General features: G+C 40.0%; 1 long non-coding RNA gene across 1 annotated transcript in view; it reads left to right on the top strand.

Moving 5' to 3' along the window:
- LOC111529810 overlaps positions 1–14,865 on the top strand; it is a 21,387-nt gene extending 6,522 nt beyond the window's left edge. Inside the window, exons 2-4 of the long non-coding RNA XR_002727572.1 lie at positions 3,178–3,232; positions 13,668–13,731; positions 14,796–14,865. This is a non-coding gene — a long non-coding RNA (uncharacterized LOC111529810). The remainder of the gene's footprint in view (positions 1–3,177; positions 3,233–13,667; positions 13,732–14,795) is intronic.
- The last annotated feature ends 7,020 nt before the right edge of the window (positions 14,866–21,885 follow it).

Raw genomic sequence — 21,885 nt, 5'->3', positions numbered from 1 at the left:
AAAAAAAAAAAAAAAAAAAAAAAAAAAAAAAAAAAAAAAAAAACACATCCCTCTGCCTAACTTTTTGTAGATGCTGTTTGCCTACATAGTGAATGACACTGTATTTCAGCAGAATTTATCATTCAACTTTTAAAAACAAAGCTCCTGTATTTACATCCATTTTCCATATCTCTATGTCATAAAGATAATGAATTTAATTAGACGATTTTCTTTCAAATGTGTGCAGCTTCCTTCCACTTCCAGGTCTGAAAGAGGACATTATATTTTATAGACCACACCATTGCCAAAGAGTGGACACTGGAGCGTGTGGAATATTCCACATAGTTTTACTTGTGGTACTGTAGAGACTAGTGGCAAGTGTCTTGGAGATGGCACAATAATACAAATAACTAAATATTACCGAGTTGTCACTGTATATGGCACTACGTTAAATGTTTCATAGGCATCACTCCTCATCACAACCATTTTTTAAAAATAGCTTTATTGGGATATAATTCACATATCATACAATTCACGCATTTAAAGTATACAATCCAGTGCCTTTTAGTATGTTCAGGGGTTGTGCAGCCATCACCACAATTACTTTTAGGACATTTTCATCACCCAAAAAAGAAACCCCATGACCATTAGTACTCTTTCCTCATTTCTCTCCTCATTCCGTCTCTCCTCTCCTCACCATCCCTCGGCCCCAGGTGATGGCTTATCTTCTTTCCGTCTCTATACATTTGCTTTTTTTGGACATTTAACTATCTAAGTGTAATTATATATCTTTCGGCCAGTATCTTCCCATTGCCACCAACATCCCAGTCTCTGGTAACGATTTTACTTTCTACTTCTATGACATAAACTTTTTTTTTTGTTGAGATGAAGTCTAGCTCCTGTCACACTGGAGTGCAGTGGTGCAATCTCGGCTCACTGTAACCTCCACCTCCCGGGTTCAAGTGATTCTTCTTCCTCAGCCTCCCAAGTAGCTGGGATTACAGGCATGTGCCACCAAGCCCGGCTAACTTTTGTATTTTCAGTAGAGATAGGATTTTGCCATGTTGACTAGGCTGTTCTCAAACTCCTGACCTCAGGTGATCCACCCTCCTCAGCCTCCCAAAGTGCTAGGATTACAGGCATGAGCCACCACACCCGGCCCAACTTTTTAGATTCTACATATGAGTGAGATCATGCATTATTTCTCTTTCTTTGCCGAACTTATTTCCCTTAACCTAATGTCCTCTTTGTTCATCGATGTTGTTGAACATAACAGGATTTCATTGTGTTTTTCGGCTCAACAGTATTCCACTGCGTATATATACCACATCTTAAAAATCCACGGATTCATCGATGAACACTTAGGCTGATTGCATATCTTGGCTGTTGTAAGTAACACCGTAGTAAATGTAGAAGTGAAGATGTCTCTTTGACATACTGATTTCATTTTCTTTCTATATATGCCACTAGTGAGATTGCTGGGTCATATGCTGGTTCCAGTTTTAAGATTTTGAGGAACCTCCATAATGTTTTTCATAATGGCTGTTCTACTCTACAACACAACCCATTCTAAAATCTCAGTTTAAAGACGGGAATTATGGTGGATCAGCCATTCATCCATGGTCACTCAGCCAGCAAAGTTCGGAGCCAGGTCAGGAATATCACCTGTCCTCTACCTCACCTTGAATCATTTCTTGTGTTGTCTTGCGGAGAGGGTGATGCCTGCCCCTCATGTGTCAGTCTGTTAAGTCCAGTAGTGAAGGAAAGTGTTCACATGTCCATATGCATTGCAGATGAAGGGAGTATGGAAGCTTGGAGGGAGAAATTGCTCTCTTTCTTTCTGTCCTTTTTTTTTTTTTTTTTTTGAGATGGGGTCCTGTTCTGTTGCCAGGCTGGAGTGCAGTGGCACAATCTCACCTCACTGCAACCTCTAACTCCCTGGTTCAAGAAATTATCCTGCCTCAGCCTCTCAAGTAGCTGGGATTACAGGCACGCACCACCATGCCCAGCTAATTTTTGTATTTTTAGTAGAGACGGGGTTTCACCATGTTGGCCAAGATGATTTCCATCTCCTGACCTCATGATCTGCCCACCTCGGCCTCCCAAAGTGTCTGTCCCTTCTTCATTCACCAGCCACAATGACACACAGAACATAGAGGGGGGAAAATAGCTTATATTTATTCCTAAGAATATAACCCTCTGTACCATTCTAAATTTCCAGAAAAACTTACTGTGAGTGCTAAACTAATATTATCCTGACCTAGGACAAATTGTCAATTCCTAAGGGTGAGATTTATAGGAGAAAACCATGTCTACACTTGAAGCGAGTTCTTAGTAGAGATACAGTAGCCAGTTGCTATTATTTCAAGGTTTGTCTGTCTCTAAATATTGCCTGCTTAGGTCTGACTATGCTTAGTGATTGATTTGTTTTTCTAAGACCAGCCCAGCTAGCGCAAAAGAACCAGCGGGTAGGCAAGTGTAGGAGCAAAACTGCAAGTTTATTTTTGGTAACCTAAGGTGTGGAGAAGAGGTCTGTCAGCCTCCCGCAAAGAAGGCGGGCAGAGTCCCCCGGTGGGGCTCGCAGACGGAGTTCCTGCAGTCCCACATCCCGACAGGAGTGAGAGACTCAGAAAGGATGGTGGCCCGCTGGCCCAGAGCGGCTTTTCTAGCAGTGGGAGGGCAATAGGCGGGGCACGGGCGCGTCGGGGGGCGTTCCGCAGGTGCGACCAGGTAAATCTTGGTCTCTTCGGATTGACGTCACCTGGCGCATGCCCGGTTGCTCTGCACCCTCCCTGGGTGCTGGCTGCATTTTCGCTGGCGCGGGAAAAGCTGGTGAAGAAGAACCCGGAAGTGTGCCGTCCTGCCTCCATTCGTCCAGTGATAATCTGCTCTGAATTAAAGGTTTAGATGCACTTTTCCCAGGATAAAATTAAGTTTGGGGACTTTCTCTTTTCCTGGGAGCAAAAACCTCAGAAACTAAGTGTGCCATATGCTGGAACACGGAAACATTCCAATAGCCAGAAGTAGAGGGAAGACAAAAATGGCTTCCCTAAAGCAAGGCAAATCAGAGGCAGCCAGTCCTGTGGCCACCACTAATCGCTTGTAAATGAACACTGCGATGTGTTTCAAAAGCCCTAATTCTGACTCTGCCTGATCTGTTACTGAAATGTTAATTATATGCCTAATCTTCTCTTGCAGGCAAAGGCAGCAGAGTTGGCTAAAAATGATCGCGGGTAAAAGCCTCCAAGGAGAGGTAAGGAGTAAGTGGAGCTGGGAGGGAATGGGGTCTCTCCGGACAGAGCCTGGCTCATTGAAAGGGGATAGTCCTGCCCTATAAGGGATGCCTCCCAGTGTGATCAGGTCTTCTCTGATTTCTTTTTATGAGAAACCAGAAATCTGATTTTTTAAAATGAGAAATTAGAGTTTTACAAGTTAGCAAAACTGTGCTGTGCTGGGAAAACAGAGTAAACCTGAAGGCCGGAGGTGTGCTGGGGCAGTCATTTAAATCAGAGCAAATACTGAGCTAGAGCAATCATGTGTTTTAATAAGAACAGGAACTACCGTGCTTGTAAATGTCTTTATGCTTCTAAACGTCCTTTCTCCTGAAGTCTGTAACGTGACATGGGATGGCAAAGTGTTTTTTGGCAGGAACCATTGCGTTGAATATCTTAACCCATTTGTGTTGCTATAAAAAAATTCCTGTGCCGGGCGCAGTGGCTCACATCTGTAATCCCAGCACTTTGGGAGGCCGAGGTGGGTGGATCACGAGGTCAGGAGTTCAAGACCAGCCTGACCAAGACAGTGAAACACCATCTCTACTGAAAATACACACATATACACAAATTAGCCGGGCATGGTGTGGGCGCTTGTAATCCCAGCTACTCTGGAGGCTGAGGCAGAGAATAGCTCCAACCCGGGAGGTGGAGGTTGCAGTGAGCCGGTATCGCTTCCAGCCTGGGCGACAGAGCGAGACTGTGTCTCAAAAAAAAAAAAAAAAAAAAAATTTCCTGAAACTTAAAAATGTATATTAAAAAAAGAGGTTTATTTGACTCATGATTTTGCAGCCTATACAGGAAGAATGGCACCAGCATCTGCTCAGCTTCTGCTGAATTCCTCAGGTTGCTTCCACACATGGTAGAAGGCAAAGGGAAGCCAACGTGTAGTGAGATCACATAGTGAGAAAAGAGGCGAGAGAGGGGGAGGGGACTCCGGGCTCTTCACAGCAACTAGCTTTCTTGGGAACTAACAGGGAGAGCTCATTCATCCCCTCTCCCCAGGGAGGGCAACGGTCTTTTCATGAGGCGTCTGCTCCCATGACCCTAACGCCTCCCATTAGGCCCCACCTCCAACACCTCCAACACTGGGGTTCAAATTTCAACATGAGGTTTAGGAGACAAACATCCAGGCCCTGTCACTGGATCCCTAATAGGCTGAAGTAATGTGTTTAAAATAAGTTGTAAATAATTATATACAAAAACACATAGCATTTTGGAAACTTCGCAAGATAATGAAAATATTTATCTGGAATTTAACTTAATTCACTCCATATTCCACACAAACATATTTTTAAAAGATAATAAAATAGTTGAGACGTTAATATATGTTAGATAACCAATCTACATCCTGAAGAGCTAAGAAAGTGTTAAGTTGCCCTTTCTTAATAAAAACAAAATTTATGATGATAACTGGTTTTTTTGTTTGTTTGTTTGTTTATTGAGACAGAGTCTTGCTCTGTTGCCCAGGCTGTAGTGATCATGGCTCACTGCAGCCTTGACCTCCTGGCCTCAAGTGATTCTTCCACCTCAGCCTTTGGAGTAGCTGGGACTACAGACACATGCCACCATATCTGGTTATTTTTTGTAGAGGCTGTGTTTCACCGTGTTGCCCGGGCTGGTCTCAAACTCCTGAGCTCAAGCAATCTGCCTACCTTGACCTTCCAAAGTGCTGGGATTATAGCCTTGAGCCACTGTGCCTGGTCTATGACGGTAACTTTTTAAAAGACAAAATTAGAACAAATTTTGTTATAGATGTAATTGGCTTCTATTTGTGATTCATGAATCAGGGTAGCCTTCATTCTGCAAAATAGGATGAGAGCTTCCACAGACAACGGAAGAACAGTAGGTTTTGTAAAATGAGAACAATTAAACAAAACAACAGACAAAAAGCTGATTGGTTAACATCAGGTTAATCCAGGTTAATTTGTTGTAAGGGTTAAAGCAGAGGGGAGTTCCTTTTTGCACCGACTCTGGTAGACTGGAAGTTCCTGTCTAGAAGAAAAACTGCTCTGTTCTGGCACCTGTCTACTTTCTTAAAATTTCAGTTTGATTATGTGGCATTTAGCATAAGTGACTATATTTTTGTTGAGTCTGATCTACTGGGGCCTAGTGCAGGATCTCAGTCTAAAACAATGGCCTCCCATAATTTTTATTTAACATAGCACATGAATAAAAATGCGATTAATTTAAAAGAGTTATTATAATAAATTTTGATAAATTTGGTCAAAGTCATATCTCAAATTTAATTATCAAATTATCCCAAATTTAATTAGTTGCAGTATATGTGTCATTTATTTCAAAAATCTTGGTCAACAGTGAAATGAAAACCTGTTCCACAAATCACGGTTAAGTTTATTTTCAAATTCAAATGTTACTTGCTTCACTGAATCTAACAAAAGTAAATATTTCAAAATAATGCAAAAAAAAAAAAAGAGATTTGTAAAGTTGGTAAGAAAATATTTGCTGAGCAAATAATCAGATGTTTATTATCTTACCTATGTTATTGCTTATATATTTACATTCACATTGATTTGTATTAGCTATCAAGTTAATCGTGTTAAAAAATGTGGTACCACAATCAATTGTGTTTGATGTTGAAATTAATATTTAAAGATTTAAAAATTATGAGAGAGTATTCTGTATTATTTCACACTTAACTGGTGATGTCTTAAAGATTTCTTGCTACAAACTAGTTTTAAAAGACATGAGTTTTATGGGCATTGCATGCATTGCATTGATAAAAGCAGCATTGCATAGGTATTTAACACCAGGCCATGATTGAAACGGCTTCAGAAGACATCGTGATGAACTACATACAGAGTAATGGCAAGTTTACTATAAAATTAACATTCTCAGTTGTCACAAGAAATCTGACAGTCACTAAAATGGCAAGCACTGTGTTCTATTTGTGTCCTTTTCAAACATGATTGATAAGAATTTGTTACCTTATTAGCATGTCATAGTAGACAGCAAAGCATGTTTTAAATTTGAAAATTATTGTATTCTGCTCACGTTCTACTTTCAGCAATGTACACAGTGATAGTAATGAAAGCAGCCATCAGAATACTCTATTTTCTTCATAGTTAGCTGCCAAATATTTCTTTTTTTCTGTCCAGATCATACTTATATTGCTTTTGTGTCTTTGATCATAGTCATAAATTAATACACAGAGGAAGCAGGGCAGTGACAGCTATACATTTTTCTACAGAAGATCAGCTATTAAATCAAGAACCAAGAGAACCATCTCAGCCTGGACACTGAGAACCGAAGCCACACCTTCCCACTGATATTAACATGATTTTGTTATTCTATTGTTCCATTAATATTACTTTTGGAGGACTGTCCTACCTCCAGAATGGTTTGCTTTTTCATTATAGGAACTTCACAAATGCTTTATCAACTCTTCGGGGGAAAGCATAGACCGAGTTTACAGCTTGAGTCTTTGAATCCTTCCCCACAAATCCTCACCTCACTATTTTCACTAAGCCCAGACTGTTGTATCACGATTCTCATATAATTCCAATCAAGTCCTCTCCTTCAGAGACGCATCTTAAACCCAAACTTGCAATTCTCAGTAAATTCTAATATCCCCTTCTCTCCTCTGAGACGCTGAGAGCAATTTACAGAGGCTACACTCTCTCCCTTGCCGTGGTGTATTTTCTATTGCTGCTGTAACAAATTACCACAAACAGTGTTGTAAACAATCCAGACTTGTTATCCTACAGTCCTCTTGGTCAGAAGTTCAACGTGGGTCTCACTGACCTAAAACCCAGGCATCAGCAGGGTAGAGGTTCTTCCTGCAGGCTCTGGGCTCCTGTGTCTTTGACTTTTCCAGAATCTAGAGGCTGCCTGCTGTCCTCAGTTCCTGGCCTCTTCCTCCATCTTCACAGTCAGCAGTGATAGGCTGGGAGGCCTTCTCATGCTGCCATCTCTTTGGTTCTTTCTCTTCTGCCTCCCTCTTCCACTTTTAAGAATTTGTGGTTAGCCCCATCTGGATAATCCAGGATAATCTCCTTATTTCAAAGTGAGTTAACAACTTTAATTCCATCTGTGGTCTTAATTTACATTTTTCATGTAAGTTCACATACTCACATATTCCAGAGATGAGTGTGTGGACATCTTTGGGAGGTCAATTATTTTCCTGCCACACTGGTAAAGAATAAACTTTGCAATAAGCCGGGTGCAGTGGCTCACACCTATAACCCAGCACTTTGGGAGGCTGAGGCGGGTAGATCACCTGAGGTCAGGAGTTCGAGACTAGCATGGCCAACATGGTGAAACCCCGCCGCTACTAAAAATACAAAAAATTAGCTGGGCGTGGTGACACATGCCTGCAATCCCAGCTGCTTGTGAAGCTGAGGCAGGAGAATTGCTTGAACCTGGGAGGCGGAGGTTGCAGTGAGCCGAGATTGCACCACTGCACTCCAGCCTAGGCGACAAGAGAGAAACTTTGTCTCAAAAAACAAAAACAAAAACAAAAAAACACTTTGCAATAAATAAGCAATCAGCTTTGTCTCATCAACACATTATGTTGGTGATATTTGGGGATCCAGCTTTGACAAGCAATTAGCACCAACATGACCTACTTGCAGAAGCTTGTCATAGCTATTATTCTAAATATGGTAATAGATGACTGTAACAATCCAAGCCAAGAATTATGACATTTTATATCCAGACACACTCTTACTCCTAAAATGTCCTCAAATGGAATTTAACATACAAATATTTTAATTAGATTCTTTTAAATTCTTAAGATTATATGATGTAACCCAAAAGTGGGGCTGAAATGTCAGGTGATAATAACACCCAAATGGAGGTTTTACTCAGCACTTCCAGGAACACCCCATCAATATATACACACTCTTTACAAAAACATATTTGGAAGTGAATTCATTGTTCATAAGTAGTTGTGAATAGTTAGAAAATAGATTTTACACTTCACATTCAATAAAACTCCCACAGAATGTCAATTCTCATTATTCGTGGATTTTGTATTTTCAAATCCACCTTCTTGCTAAAATGTATTTGTATTTGCAGATTCACCCATCTACTTAAATTTATTTGTAACCCCAAAATTCATACTCACAGCACCTTTGTTGTCATACACAGACTGGCCAAAAATTTCCCTTTCCCAGCTTGCACATACCCAGCTGATGTTGAACAAAACCATGCTCTGCCTTCTTGTTTCAGCTCTCATACTAAAATCAAGTGTCCTTTGCACAATCCATTTAGTGCCGTGGTTTTCATATTTTTGTGCTTTTCTGGTGATTTTGTTGTTTGCAATGGCCCCCAAGCATAGTGCTGAAGTGCTCTCACAGCACAAAAAGGCCTTGATGTGCATTATGGAGACACATGTAAGAAAAACTTTGTTCAGATATGACCTATAGTGCCATTGGCTATAATTTCGATGCTGATGAATAAATGTTATATATTAAATAAGCTGTCTTTAAACAGAAACACATATAAAACAAGATTATGTGTTGATCATTTGATGAAAATGTTGCAGCCAGAGGCTCACAGAAACGTCCCTTACATTTTCCCAAGGAGCAACGATTTCGTACTTGCTAATGTTGGAGCTCTGAGAACCATATCCTCAAAAATGGCACTTTGACAACTTGAGTGCTTTGAATTCAATAAAATTGAAAGGCCTCAGAAGTAAGCCTCAGGACCAACATCTCTGTCTAACACCATCAGTCCCCTAACCCCGCCTTACTGTGTTAGTCTGTTCTCATGCTGCTGATAAAGACATACCCAAGACTGAGTTATTTATAAAGAAAAAGAGGGTTAATGGACTCAGTTCCACATGGCCGGGAAGGCCTCATAATCAGTGCAAGGCAAAAGGCACATCTTACCTGGCGGCAGACAAGAAAGAATGAGAATCAAGTGAAAGAGTTTTCCCCTTATAAAAACATCAGATCTCATAAGACTTAGTTTGTTCCAGGAGAACGATATGGGGGTAAGAGCCTCCATGATTCAACTATCTCCTACTGCGTCCCTCCCACAACATGTGGGAATTATGGGAGCTGCAATTCAAGATGAGTTTTGTGTGGGGACATAGCCAAGCCATATCACCCACCATCCTCTTTCTTCGTGAAGCAAGGAAGCAAGCAAGGAGGGGCTTTTGCTGAAGTTTCCTCTTATCTGATCGAGTCTGATCAAGGGTGGCTTCTCCAGAAGAAATGCAGTGTTTTTGTTTGGTTTGTTTCAATTTAGCCCAGTCAAATTGACACAAAGAAATGCAGTTGTTTTAAAACTCCCTCTCTAATCATATAACCAGGAAAGATTAACCACGAGAGAGGAGAAAATAAGTCATTACCATGTCCGGACAGACTTTTCACCTATCCTTCTGAGGGCAGCTCAGAGAGATTATGTGAAAGATTTTATCTGCATAATGACAACCTGTGTTTACGATGAAGTTCTGGTCTCACGTTTCCACGATTTGCTTGTACCTCCCCCAGAGCTCAGAGGAACTTTGTACCAGGCCAATTGTTTCTTCTTTGAGCTCATTCATTTTCCCTAAAATAATTTACTTTCCCTCTAAACGTGCCCACAGTCTCCCTTTTCCCTGTCCCCTGTAAATTAACCAACCAGAGGGCATTTAAGTCTTAAGCAAAGCCCTTCTTTGAGTCTCATATTTTCAGGATTCCCATTTGCATGTACGCATTAATAAATTGCATGCATTTTTCCCCTGTTGATCTGTCTATTGTCAGCTCATTTCAGCAGTGAACCTTCAGAGGGCAGAGGGGAAGCTTTCTGCCCCTACAGTAATTTGGTATTTACCGAAACCTTATAGAACAGAACTACTGTGAATAATGACAATCAACTGTGTACGTCACCTTTGAATACCTCTCTTCTCTTTTCACTGCATTCCTTTGGCACAGAAGTGGAGCCAAACTCTAGTGTCTGGGGAAGTAAATAAAAGACTGGATCTGTGTCATCGGTTTCCCTACAGGTAGCATCACCCTCTGAAGGTGGCCCTGTTAGGTTTCTGGGAAGGGTTTCACAATCTCCTCCCACACTTTACAGTTAGCAAATTATGGAGCCAAGGGCGAAATCTAGTGCCCATTCAGGCCACAAGCTAAGAATGTTTTATACATTAATGACAGGCTGTACAAAAACAAAAAACAAACACACACACAAACAAACAAGCAAACCAAAAAACCAAAGAAAATAATATGCCCTAAAACTGTGACACATAAAGCCTAAATATTTACTATCTGGGCCTTTACAGAAAAAGCTTGCTGACCCCTTTTTTGCAGTCTCAGGTCTAGCAAATATCTAGTGTTTGGGAAATAATTTAAAACAAAATCTGTTCAGGAAACCTCTCCACAAAAGTAGAATAGATGTCGTTGAATAAGCACTAAAGCACACTTCAATGTGCATCACAAGAAATCTGCTGAAGAGACTGAAAAACAGAAATCTCACCCTTTCATGTGGCCAAGTAGGTAAAACCCATACCTATACTTCTTAAGATCGATGATAAGTAGTTTGTAAGTAAGTAAAAGGACTTGAGAGCACCATTTGCCACATATAAGTCATCCAAAATTCACTGGATAATTGAAATTGACCATGCGTGCTTGCTAATTACCTTTCTCCAAAGGAATAACAAATTCTCATATCTTTATACCAGGAGGCAGTTTTGCAATGTGGAGCCAGACACCTAGGTAACATTAGGTTCCTACCCTCCCATGAAAATGTCAATAAAAAGAGTCCAACTTTGTAAAATATTTGTAGAGATTTATTCTAAGCCAAATATGAGTGACCAAGGCCCATGACACAACCCTCAGGAGATCCTGAGAACATGTGTCTAAGCTGATTGCAGCACAGCCCAGTTGTATACATTTTAGGGAGACATGAGACATCAATCAAATACATTTAAGATATACATTGGTTCAGTCCAGAAAGGTAGGACAATTCAAAGCAAGGAGGTGTCCAGGTTATAGGTAGAACGAAAAAATTTCTGATTCGCAATTGGTTGAAAGAGTTATTATCATAGAAAACAATGTCTGTGTTATGATAAGAGGTTGCACACACTGAAGTTTTATCGTGCAGATGAAGCCTCCATGTACCAGGTTTCAGGGAGAATAGATTGTAAAGGTTTCTTCTCAGACTTAAGGCTTGTGTTGATGTTAAATGGTGATTGGCTTTTCCTGAATTCCAAGAGGAAAGAGGGCATAATGAGGCATGTCTGACCCTCCCTCCCCACTGTTGCAAGACTTTGCCTTAGTTCAGTTAAAGATGGGGTCCTTGTCCCATGGCCACGAAAATTTAGGCTTGCAGACGAGTGGAAGGGTGAGTAAAGCAGGGTTTTATTGGGTGAAAAGAAAAAAAGGGGGGAACGGGGACCCTCTGCAAAGCCAGAGTCTCTGCTGGTGTGCTTCCTGCTTTGTAGATTGAATCCCAGGTTCCACACAGGAAGAGGTGGGGCCAGGCTCTTCCCACTGCAAACAGTGCAATTTCTGGGGCTCCACCCCAAGGTGCATTTCTTCCAATGTGGGCTGGTTGGAGTTTCTCTGGGGACTCTCTCCCACCTGGCTGTCTCACCATCGTGGCCTAAACCAGTCTTTCAGGTTAAATTTAGGGTGCCCTGGCAGAGGAGGGTTCCATTCAGATGGTTATGAGGGGTGGTGGCTATGAGTTTTATTTTTGGTTTATAAAGATGAGGAGATGGGGTACAATCCTCCTTGGTGATTTCATCTCAGAGATAGTTCCAGACCCTCGAGAAATACATTCCTACATTGTAAAACTGGCAAGAGACTTGTTTATCTTTTTTCTTAAAAAGAATTGCTATATCCCTAAGAAGCAGAGAAATAATTTATACGTTTTTAAAAGAAAATATTCTGAGGAAATGATGGGTGGTGGTTGTGCAGATCTCTTTCCCTTTTTCCATCAGGGAGAATTATTACTTTTTTCTTATGTTCCCTTTGTATTTACTCTTACACTAGTTAACTAAATAGCCAAAAGGAACTACACTTTGAGAAGGTGGTTCACATGACTTACCCTCTTTCTTTTCTTTTAGACTTCTATTTCCTCAGAAATGCCCTCATTTTGTCCCAAGGTACTCAGATCTGTCACTCTACTTGAATCCAATCAGCAAAACAATAGCTCTGCAGTTAGCTGACTTGCTTCTAACCTCCATCGTCTAAAGCAGAACATTAACCTCTTATATTGTTATTCGAAATTGTCACCTGGGATTTCAACTCCTATTCTAACAGGTCAATAGAAGCATTTCCTTAAGAGAAACAGAAGTGTGTGTGTTTTGGGAATATGGAAGATATTTCTACTAAGAAAAGGAATTTTTCTCCACAGTGTTAACATTAGAAATCTAGCACTTACCATTTCACAAATTGAATACCTGAGGCTTAGGGAGTGAAGTGGCTTCCTTGAAGGAGACAAGTAGCAAATGTGGAAGTTCATGTCTGCAGCCTGCAGAACCCAGGAACCCTCTTTCCAGTATGCCAGACACACCTGGGAGCCCAATTAGCTGCCATCAAAAGTATAAGAATTCTTTTTATTTGCCTATTATCTCTCGTGATAAGTGAATCAATTGTTTATTGAGCACAGTTCCTACAAAGTGCAAAGTAACTAAAGTCCCCAGCGTAACTTCCTCTACATTGTGAGCTGTGACTCCAGTAAAAGAGGCTGGTAACTGTCAAAGACAAAATGCACCAGTGGAGCATATGATTTCATTAGGACTATTTGTAATAGAGAAAACATGGTCAGATCTCAGTAGTTTGTGACTGTGTAACTGGTGGTATAATTTACTACTAAAATTATTTTGCAATTGTGGGGGGTCTTAGTCAACTCAACAAGAAATGTTTATCTTTGGATTTTGTTAGTTTGGAGGAACAAACAGTTCTCATCTTAGCTAATTAATAATGAGACAAAGAATGGGTGGTGGAGGATCTGTGTCTTGCCTTGTCAGCAGGTTTAGGCCAAAGGGGAAAGGTCTGTGTTTGACCTTGTCATCAGCAATGTGCCAATTGTGACTCCTAATGGGGATGGAGCTGGGTGTGTGCTTGGACATGGCATTCCATATATGCCCAGGACATGCTGTCTTTTTAAGAGAAAATAAGAATTTATTTTCTCCAGGGATTCTGAGTATCTCTCATTACCTAAAGTGTTTATTTATTACCAAATGATTATTATCTGTAATCTATTTATCTGTAAGAGTTGTGGGAGACCATAGAGAAGTCTTAATTGTGTAAAACACCTATGTATTTCTTTATAGAATTCATTTATTATATCTCTTGCTGAATGTTCTGGCTGGGAAAGATGTAATGTAAGCTTTCCATCAATGAGAACAAAGATGAGGCTTGCTGAAACATGTTGAAGTTCACTGGACAGTAAATATCCTTATCTGTTCTATATTCAAAGTTGAAAAGTGACAGAAACCTCATCCTTCATCCTCAGGGCTCAGAAAAGTCACAAGGTCTTTGACTTTGAAGAGTGGAACAAGAAGGCAACATGTTTTCTGGTAAGTAAAGTAAGTGAGGCTATGCAGTAGGTTTCAGAGTGGCACTTTCAATCTTATTCAGAGATGTCAAAGACTTTACAAAGGCTTCCTCTAGACCTGTAAGCCTAGAATTAATATAAATGCTCACCTAGGTCAAATTCAATGATATTTATCTTTTTTTTTTTTTTTTTTGAGACGGAGTCTCACTCTGTCACCCAGGCTGGAGTGCAGTGGCCGGATCTCGGCTCACTACAAGCTCTGCCTCCCGGGTTTACGCCATTCTCCTGCCTCAGCCTCCCGAGTAGCTGGGACTACAGGCGCCTGCCACCTCGCCCGGCTAGTTTTTTTTTTTGTATTTTTTAGTAGAGATGGGGGGTTTCACCGTGTTAGCCAGGATGGTCTCGATCTCCTGACCTCGTGATCCACCCATCTCGGCCTCCCAAAGTGCTGGGATTACAGGCTTGAGCCACCGCGCTCGGCAATGATATTTATCTTAAAGGGCTCTCAAATCTAAGAGGGTTTCAATAAGGCAAACCCTTCTCTGAGTCTTTTATTTCCCTATGCATAAAATTCTATCTTCTCTACCTTCTCTACTTCTCAGCATTAGCAAAGGAATCTCGTGATAACTGAATCCAACAGTAATTTATCTGACGCTAACTATTTTCTCGGCTCTATGCCGGGCCCTGGATACACAACAATGAAAACAATGTCCTCTCCACTACCCAGGTTGCCTTCTCCTCTAAAGAGAACAATTGTCTGTGATTCACCAACAACAAGAACTTCTCTTTACCTACCTACCTAAAATATATAAACACAATTGACAACTTCAGGCATGTTCTTTCAACTGGAGGACAATTACAAATAGTTGTTCTATGTACTGATGAAAAGGCTGGTGGCAAGGTTGGCTGTGGCCTGGGCAGCAGGCTAGATGGGCCTCTCAGGAGGACTTGTTAGGTTGCAGTGCTCCAGAGCAATTTATGACATAAAATCTGTAATATTGGAGATGTAATTGTCACATCTTATAATTAAGATCAAATAACTGGATTCTCCTTTTGTCTGCAAATGATGATTGTGTTTGTCCACAGTGAAGCCGACCTGCATGTCAAGGAGCTCGATGATGATGGAATCCCAGTGCTGGCTTCCAGGGTGAGGGTCATTTTGGTTGCAGGCGAGGGTGATAGAATGTTGTCAAAAAGAGAGGAAAAACAAATTTTCAGTTATGGCAAGTGCAAAAATCACATTTTTTTATTTTGAGGTTTAGCATTTCTCAAAATAATTACAGTTAGATACTTCTGTACTACGTACTTCTATCTCAAATATTAGTTGGTTGGGTTTATCTAGGGCTTGAACACAATATCCTATCAACCTTGTTGTAATCCTTTCCATATTATTTGTATTGTTTTTACTCATTTAGCTCAGTTTCCATGGAAATGTTACCTTTACTCATTATTGCTACCTCTAAATTTCCTGTCCTTGTTTATGAGAACAGTGTGTAGCTATGTTGTTACATTAGTACTATATAAAGAGTATTAAAGATATACTTATTTCACAAATTGTCAAAATATAAACAAAATATAAAGCAAAAGAGAATAGAGATAGATAAACATAGCTCTTAAGAGCTGTAGATACACTCTTTTTTGCCAAATATTTCTATTTTTCATGGTAGATTTGGTGGGGGGCAGGGAGGGGGGACATGTGCAGGTTTGTTACAAGGATATACTGCATGATGCTGAGGTTTGGGCTTCGACTGAACCCATCGCCCCAATGTGAACATAGTACCCAATAGGTAGTTTTTCACCCTTTGCCCCTTCCCTCTTCTCCCCTTCAGATTCTCCAGAACCTATTGTTTCCATCTTTGTGTCCATGTGTACTTAGTGTTTAGCTTCCACTTGTAGGTAAGATCATGTGGTATAAACATACTCTTAAATTGTTCAAAGACAAAGAATGCATCAAAAATATTTCCAAGTGCCTTGCCTGAGACTTTTATCTGAGTGAAAAGAACTTTCCTTTGATTAATCCCAGGTTTATATGAGCTCCAGTTTGTTCTCTGTGGAGAAAAATCCTATCTCTCTGAGGTTTTTGTTTTTAACAATTCTCTTTTTTTTTTTTTTTTTTTGAGATGGAGTCTCACTCTGTCACCCAGGCTGGAGTACAATGGCGTGATGTCAGCTCACTGCAACTTCCACCTCCCGGGTTCAAGCGATTCTCCTGCCTCAGCCTCCTGAGTAGCTGGGATTACAGGCGCATGCTACCACGCCCAGTTAATTTGTATTTTTAGTAGAGATGGGGTTTCACCATGTTGGTCAGGCTGGTCTCGAACTCCTGACCTTGTGATCCACTCACCTTGGCCTCTCAAAATGCTGGGATTACAGGCATGAGCCACCATGCCCGGGTGTTTTTAACAATTCTCATTGATTTTTGTTGTACATGTAAAGATGAAATCATTTAAGAAGATTCATAATGACAAGATATCTGTAGAGTAAAACCAGAAAGGGTTCAGGCTTTATGACAGCAAAGGAAACAATTAACAGATTGAAAAGGCAACCTATAAAATAGGAGAAAATATTTGCAAACTATTTATCTAATAAGGCATTAATATCCAACACATATAAGGAAACCCTGCAACTGAATAGCCAGAAACAAATAACCAGATTTTTTTTTCTTTTTTTGAGACAGAGTCTCACTCTGTTGCCCAGGCTAGAGTGCAGTGGTGGGATCTCGGCTCACTGCAAGCTCTGCCTCCCATGTTCACGCCATTCTCCTGCCTCAGCCTCCCAAGTAGCTGGGACTACAGGTACCTGCCACTACACCTGGCTAAGTTTTTGTATTTTTAGTAGAGATGGGGTTTCAAAGGTGTACAGTATTTGGATTGACACTTCTCTAGAAGAATATCCAAGTAGCCAACACACATATGAAAAATGCTCAATGTCACTAATCATCAGAGAAATGCAAATCAAAACCATAATGAGATATCACTTCCCACTGGTTAGGATGGCTGTTGTCAAAACAACAACAAAAAGATAACAAGTGTTAGCAAAGATGTGGAGAAGTTGGAATCCTTGTACATTATTGGTGGGAATATAAAATGGTTTAGCCACTATAGAAAACAGTATGGAGGCTCCTCAAAAACATTAAAAATAGAACTATCATATGATCCAGCAATCCCACACTTGGTATTTATTCAAAAAATTAAAATCAAGATATTGAAGATATATTTGAACTCTCATGTTCACTGCAGCAGTACTCACAATAGCCAAGATACAGAAGTCGCATAAAAACCCATTAACATATGAACACATAAGGAAAATGTGGCATATACTTACAACAAAGTATTGTTGTCTGGAATGAAATCCGTCATATGTGGCAACATATGATGACGTTATGCTAAGTGAAATAAGCCAAAAGGAAAATACAGTGTGAGTCCATTATTATATGTCCAATATAAAACAACCCCATTCACAGAAGCACAGAGTGCAATGGGTTACCAGGGGCTGGGAGAAGTGGGAAATAGGGAGCTACTGTTTAACAGGTATAAAGCGTTAGGTATGCAAGATGAATAAGTCCTAGAGATCTACTATGTACAGTATTGTGCCTGTAGTTAAGAACACTATGTTGTATTCCTAAACATTTCAGAGGGTAGCTCTCATGTTGTTTTTATCCCAATTTTTAAAAATTAGATAAAAGGGAAAAGAAAAAGATCCTTGCACACAGACTTTTCTTCTTTCCATAATTTCGAAGTGCAAGCAAATTAATCTGGGATGATGACTTCTATCTCTCCTCAACTATAGTTTTACTTCTGCCTCAGGAGGATCTCCTATGAATTTCTGATAACCTAGTTTTCCTGTGTTTCTCCACTCAGAGGTTGTCCTGAAATCCTAGTTAATTTACATGCTTGAAATTGCTTACATGGTTTTTAAATTCCAAATAAATAATACCTTTGATTGGACTCATGGGCTTCTGATCAAACCCATAGACTTTCTTTCATCAAAACTAAACACTTCAGTAGATCCTAGAAAGACAGTGAAAACTATCTGCAAGTATAAATATGATGCTGAATAATGTGTTTAAAATATATGAAGCTGTATTTATACATACATGTACATTTTTAGTATGAGGGTATCTCTGGCCCATTCACCTAAGGAAAAACATACCACCAGAAATGGAATTCCCTTTTGGTATCAGAGGTTAATATGTTAAATTCCATTGTTAGCTAACATTTTTCCAAAATGTACCAGCTGGAAGTTTGTCTTATACTCTACTCCTTACTGCTCCAATCTTACACATATCATTATGAAAACAAATAAATGTCCATTTTGTTTCCTTTTGTAAAAACATATGATAATCCAAACATTTGGTCAATGTCTACTGCATCTTTTTATTTATTTCAAGACAACTTTTATGTAAATGATAATATTGGAAAGTTATGATATCCTTCAGCTAGTTGCAAAGAATAAAGAAAATATGCTACTCAAGGTTAATGATTTGTAACCCCTGAGCAGAGTCACAGTTTCTCTCTCTGTCTCTCTCTCACACACACACACACACACACACACACACGCACGCACGCGTGCTTCAGAATCTTCAAAAACCACTTCCAATACAAACTAGTTATCTGAAGTAAAGAGATACTCATTTTGGCTGAGTAAAAGGCTAATTCATTTTGTGTTTTTCAACTCATTTTTTTGCTGAGACCAGCTTGGTCGGGGAGACCCTAACCCAGTGGTACTAGAGGAATTAAAGTCACACAGAAATGTAGGGGTGTGAAGTGGGAAATCAGGGGTCTCACAGCCTTCAGCTGAGAGCCCCAAACAGAGATTTACCCACATATTTATTAACAGCAAACCAGTCATTAGCATTGTTTCTATAGATATTAAATTAACTAAAAGTATCCCTTATGGGAAACGAAGGGATGGGCCTAATTAAAGGAATAGGTTGGGCTAGTTGACTGCAGCAGGAACACGCCCTTAAAGACACAGATGGCTCATGCTTTTGTTTGTGGCTTAAGATTGCCTTTAAGCGGTTTTCCACCCTGAGTGGGCCAGGTGTTCCTTGCCCTCGTTCCCGTAAACCCACAACCTTCCAGTTTGGACGTTAGGGCCCTTATGAACATGTTACAGTGCTGCAGAGATTTTGTTTATGGCCAGTTTCTGGGGTCAGTTTTATGACCGGATTTTGGGGGACTTGCTCCCAACAATTTTTAGAGAAAGCTTTGAAATTACATTGCAAGTCATGTCCTTTGCAGCCCTGTCATAACCATGTCACTGTACTTTCAGCTTCTCAATTCCTTGGCAAATCACATGCATTGTCATGTTGAATATCAGTATTTTAAAAGAATAGCTGTCAACATCAGTGGCATCCTGAAAAACATGTACAAAGAAGCTCATATTACCCAGAAACATCTCACATTTTCTTTCATACTTCAGAAATAAAAAAGGAAAAGGAAAGGTAATTGTCCTTTAAGCATACATTTGTATAGATGCCAGAGAAAGCAAATAAAATATGAAGCTATTTTTCAACTGACATGTTCTAAGTCAATACAATGGCATTATGCATTTTCTCAATTTGTTTAAATTGATTTTAAAAGCCACAAACATTTGAATCTATGGGTATGAATTTCATTCACATTATCTATCATACATAATGTAAAATATTTACATTCATGATTTTTAAAATCTTGTCTATTTTGTGTAGTTTTCTTTTGAAAATTTAATGTGTTGATTTTCTCACATCTTGTTAATGTACTTCTAAAAATTCATTTACCAAGTACACAATGAGTAAGCATCAAATTACATCTAAATAATCTGTTGATTGGACAGTTTCTCCTCATACACTACAGAACAATTAGGCAAAATAGAAAAAAATCTCTAGGTCAAATATAAGTGATTTTTAAAAGCGATTACTAATCATAATAACATAAGAACAATTGGAGCAGGGCCTTCAATATTGTCACATTTATGGCAATACAGTTATCTTTGTGTTATGAGTATCTTAAATAAGAATAGTTAGGTTTTTATATGAGAACTATTTTTACAATTTAGCTAATTATAAAATGTTTACTTTGAGATATTGTAAATTATTTTGGTATGTTCTTTTCTCTTTTTCATCTTGGTTAGTATTACTGTTAGATTGTAACAGCAATCTTTATCCTCCATGGCATATAACATCTGCCATTCCAATCTTCCGCAGTGATGTTGTCAGGGTTCAGAACACGATACTCCAACAGATGGCACCTTGGCCTGCTGAATACTTTGAACTAAAAGAGACCGGAGGCCTCAGAAGCAAGGGCAAGATCTCTGACCTTCTCCTGCCCTCCTGTCTCCCTCCCCTCTCATTACTCTGAAGCTGAAACCAGAATTCCTTTTCTCCAAGGCAAGTCACAGAAACTAGAGCCCCTCTTCCCCAAAGCAAATCATAAAACCTAGAAAAGTCACTCTTTTCCTTCTCCCTTGAAGACTGTCTGTCCCACACCAGGAGAAAGAAATGCAGCAGAGAGGCCAAGAAGACAGGTCTTGCTGGGTTCTTTCTCAGCCTATTACCATGAGATCATTCCTTTTTGTCCAATTACATTTCCACATGGCTGTCCCTTCTTCATGAAGCCTGTATAAAAATAGATGATTTTCCCTGGGTCTTTGGTTCATTTTTGAAGGCTCTTCTGATATGTAAAACTTTGGTTAAATCGATTTGCTATACTTTTCTTTAAACTGCCTTTTGTTATAGGAGTGCTGGTTGTGACCTTTCTGATGCGGAACTTTAGAAGGGTATCACCCCTTTCTGCCCTTATTGCATAAAGGCTAAACAGGTAATTGAGACACAGAACAATATCATAAAATTTCTTTTGTCCTTTAGACAAGGCCTTGACTTTTCCTCCATTTCGATTTTGATCAATTGCAAATAAAAATGGAACCTTATTCCACATATTTTAACATAAGACTATCCAACCATTGCTAGACTAAAAGCAGCGATCATGAAGCAGATTCTGCTAATCAGCTATTTCTATTTCATTAGAATTTTTTGCGTAGTTAACTGAGATTGTAACTGTAATTTTACTTTTTGCATTTAATCTTTTAAAAGTAATTTAACTTTAATGTTGTACTCATTTCATAAAATGAATTAGAAAGCTTTCATCAGTTTTCAATTCTTCGGAGCAGTATAGACTGCACTGGAATTAACCTCTCTTTAATACAATTCTCTTAAAAAGTAGTGGCCACTTGGCCCGGGGCGGTGGCTCACGCCTGTAATCCCAGCACTTTGGGAGGCGGAGGAGGGCGGATCACACGGTCAGGAGATGGAGACCATCCTGGCTAATACGGTGAAACCCCATCTATACTAAAAATACAAAAAATGAGCTGGGCATGGTGACAGGAGCCTGTAGTCCCAGCTAGTCGGGAGGCTGAGGCAGGAGAATGTCATGAACCCGGGAGGCGGAACTTGCAGTGAGCTGAGATCGCGCCACTGCACTCCAGCCTGGGGGACAGAGCAAGACTCCGACTCAAAAAAGAACAAAGGAAGTAGTAGCCACCTAATACTCTGAAGGACTGACATTTTTCTTTGTCTTTTGCATAGGAAGTCCTATTTTTTATAGGATTCATTTTGTTAAATTATATTTTCTTGGAAAATTATATACTTTATTAAGATTATCAAACTAATTTGAATAACTAAGCTAAATAGATTCTTACAATTCTTTTAATTTCCTCATTAGCTCTTCTTTTTTCTGTTTCTTTGTTTTGTTTTGTTTTGAGATGGAGTCTCGCTCTTGTCGCCCAGGCTGGAGTGCCATGGCCCGATCTCTGCTCACTGCAACCTCCACCTCCTGGGTTCAAGCGATTCTCCTGCCTCAGCCTCCTGAGTAGCTGGGATTACAGGCACCTGCCACCACGCCCAGATAATTTTTGTATTTTTAGTAGAGACGGAGTTTCTCCATGTTGGGTAGGATGGTCTCAAACTCCTGACCTCAGGTGATCCGCCCGCCTCAGCCTCTCAAAGTGCTGGGATTACAGTCGTGAGCCACCGTGGTGCCCGGTCTGGTCTGGAAATCTTATCTAAAAAGTAGCAAGTGCTGGAAAAAGGGCCTGGGGCCTGGGGGGCAGGGGTGGTTCTGGTCACAGCCCCCAGGCTCCTGTCTCAGGGATGAATGTGGCCTTCTCATTGGGATGCTTCTCTTGCCCTAAAGGGCTG

Source organism: Piliocolobus tephrosceles, chromosome 14, assembly GCF_002776525.5.
Source record: "Piliocolobus tephrosceles isolate RC106 chromosome 14, ASM277652v3, whole genome shotgun sequence".
NCBI lineage: Eukaryota > Metazoa > Chordata > Mammalia > Primates > Cercopithecidae > Piliocolobus > Piliocolobus tephrosceles.
Note: the sequence above shows the minus strand (reverse complement) of the source record. Positions and strands in the feature narration are given on the sequence as shown.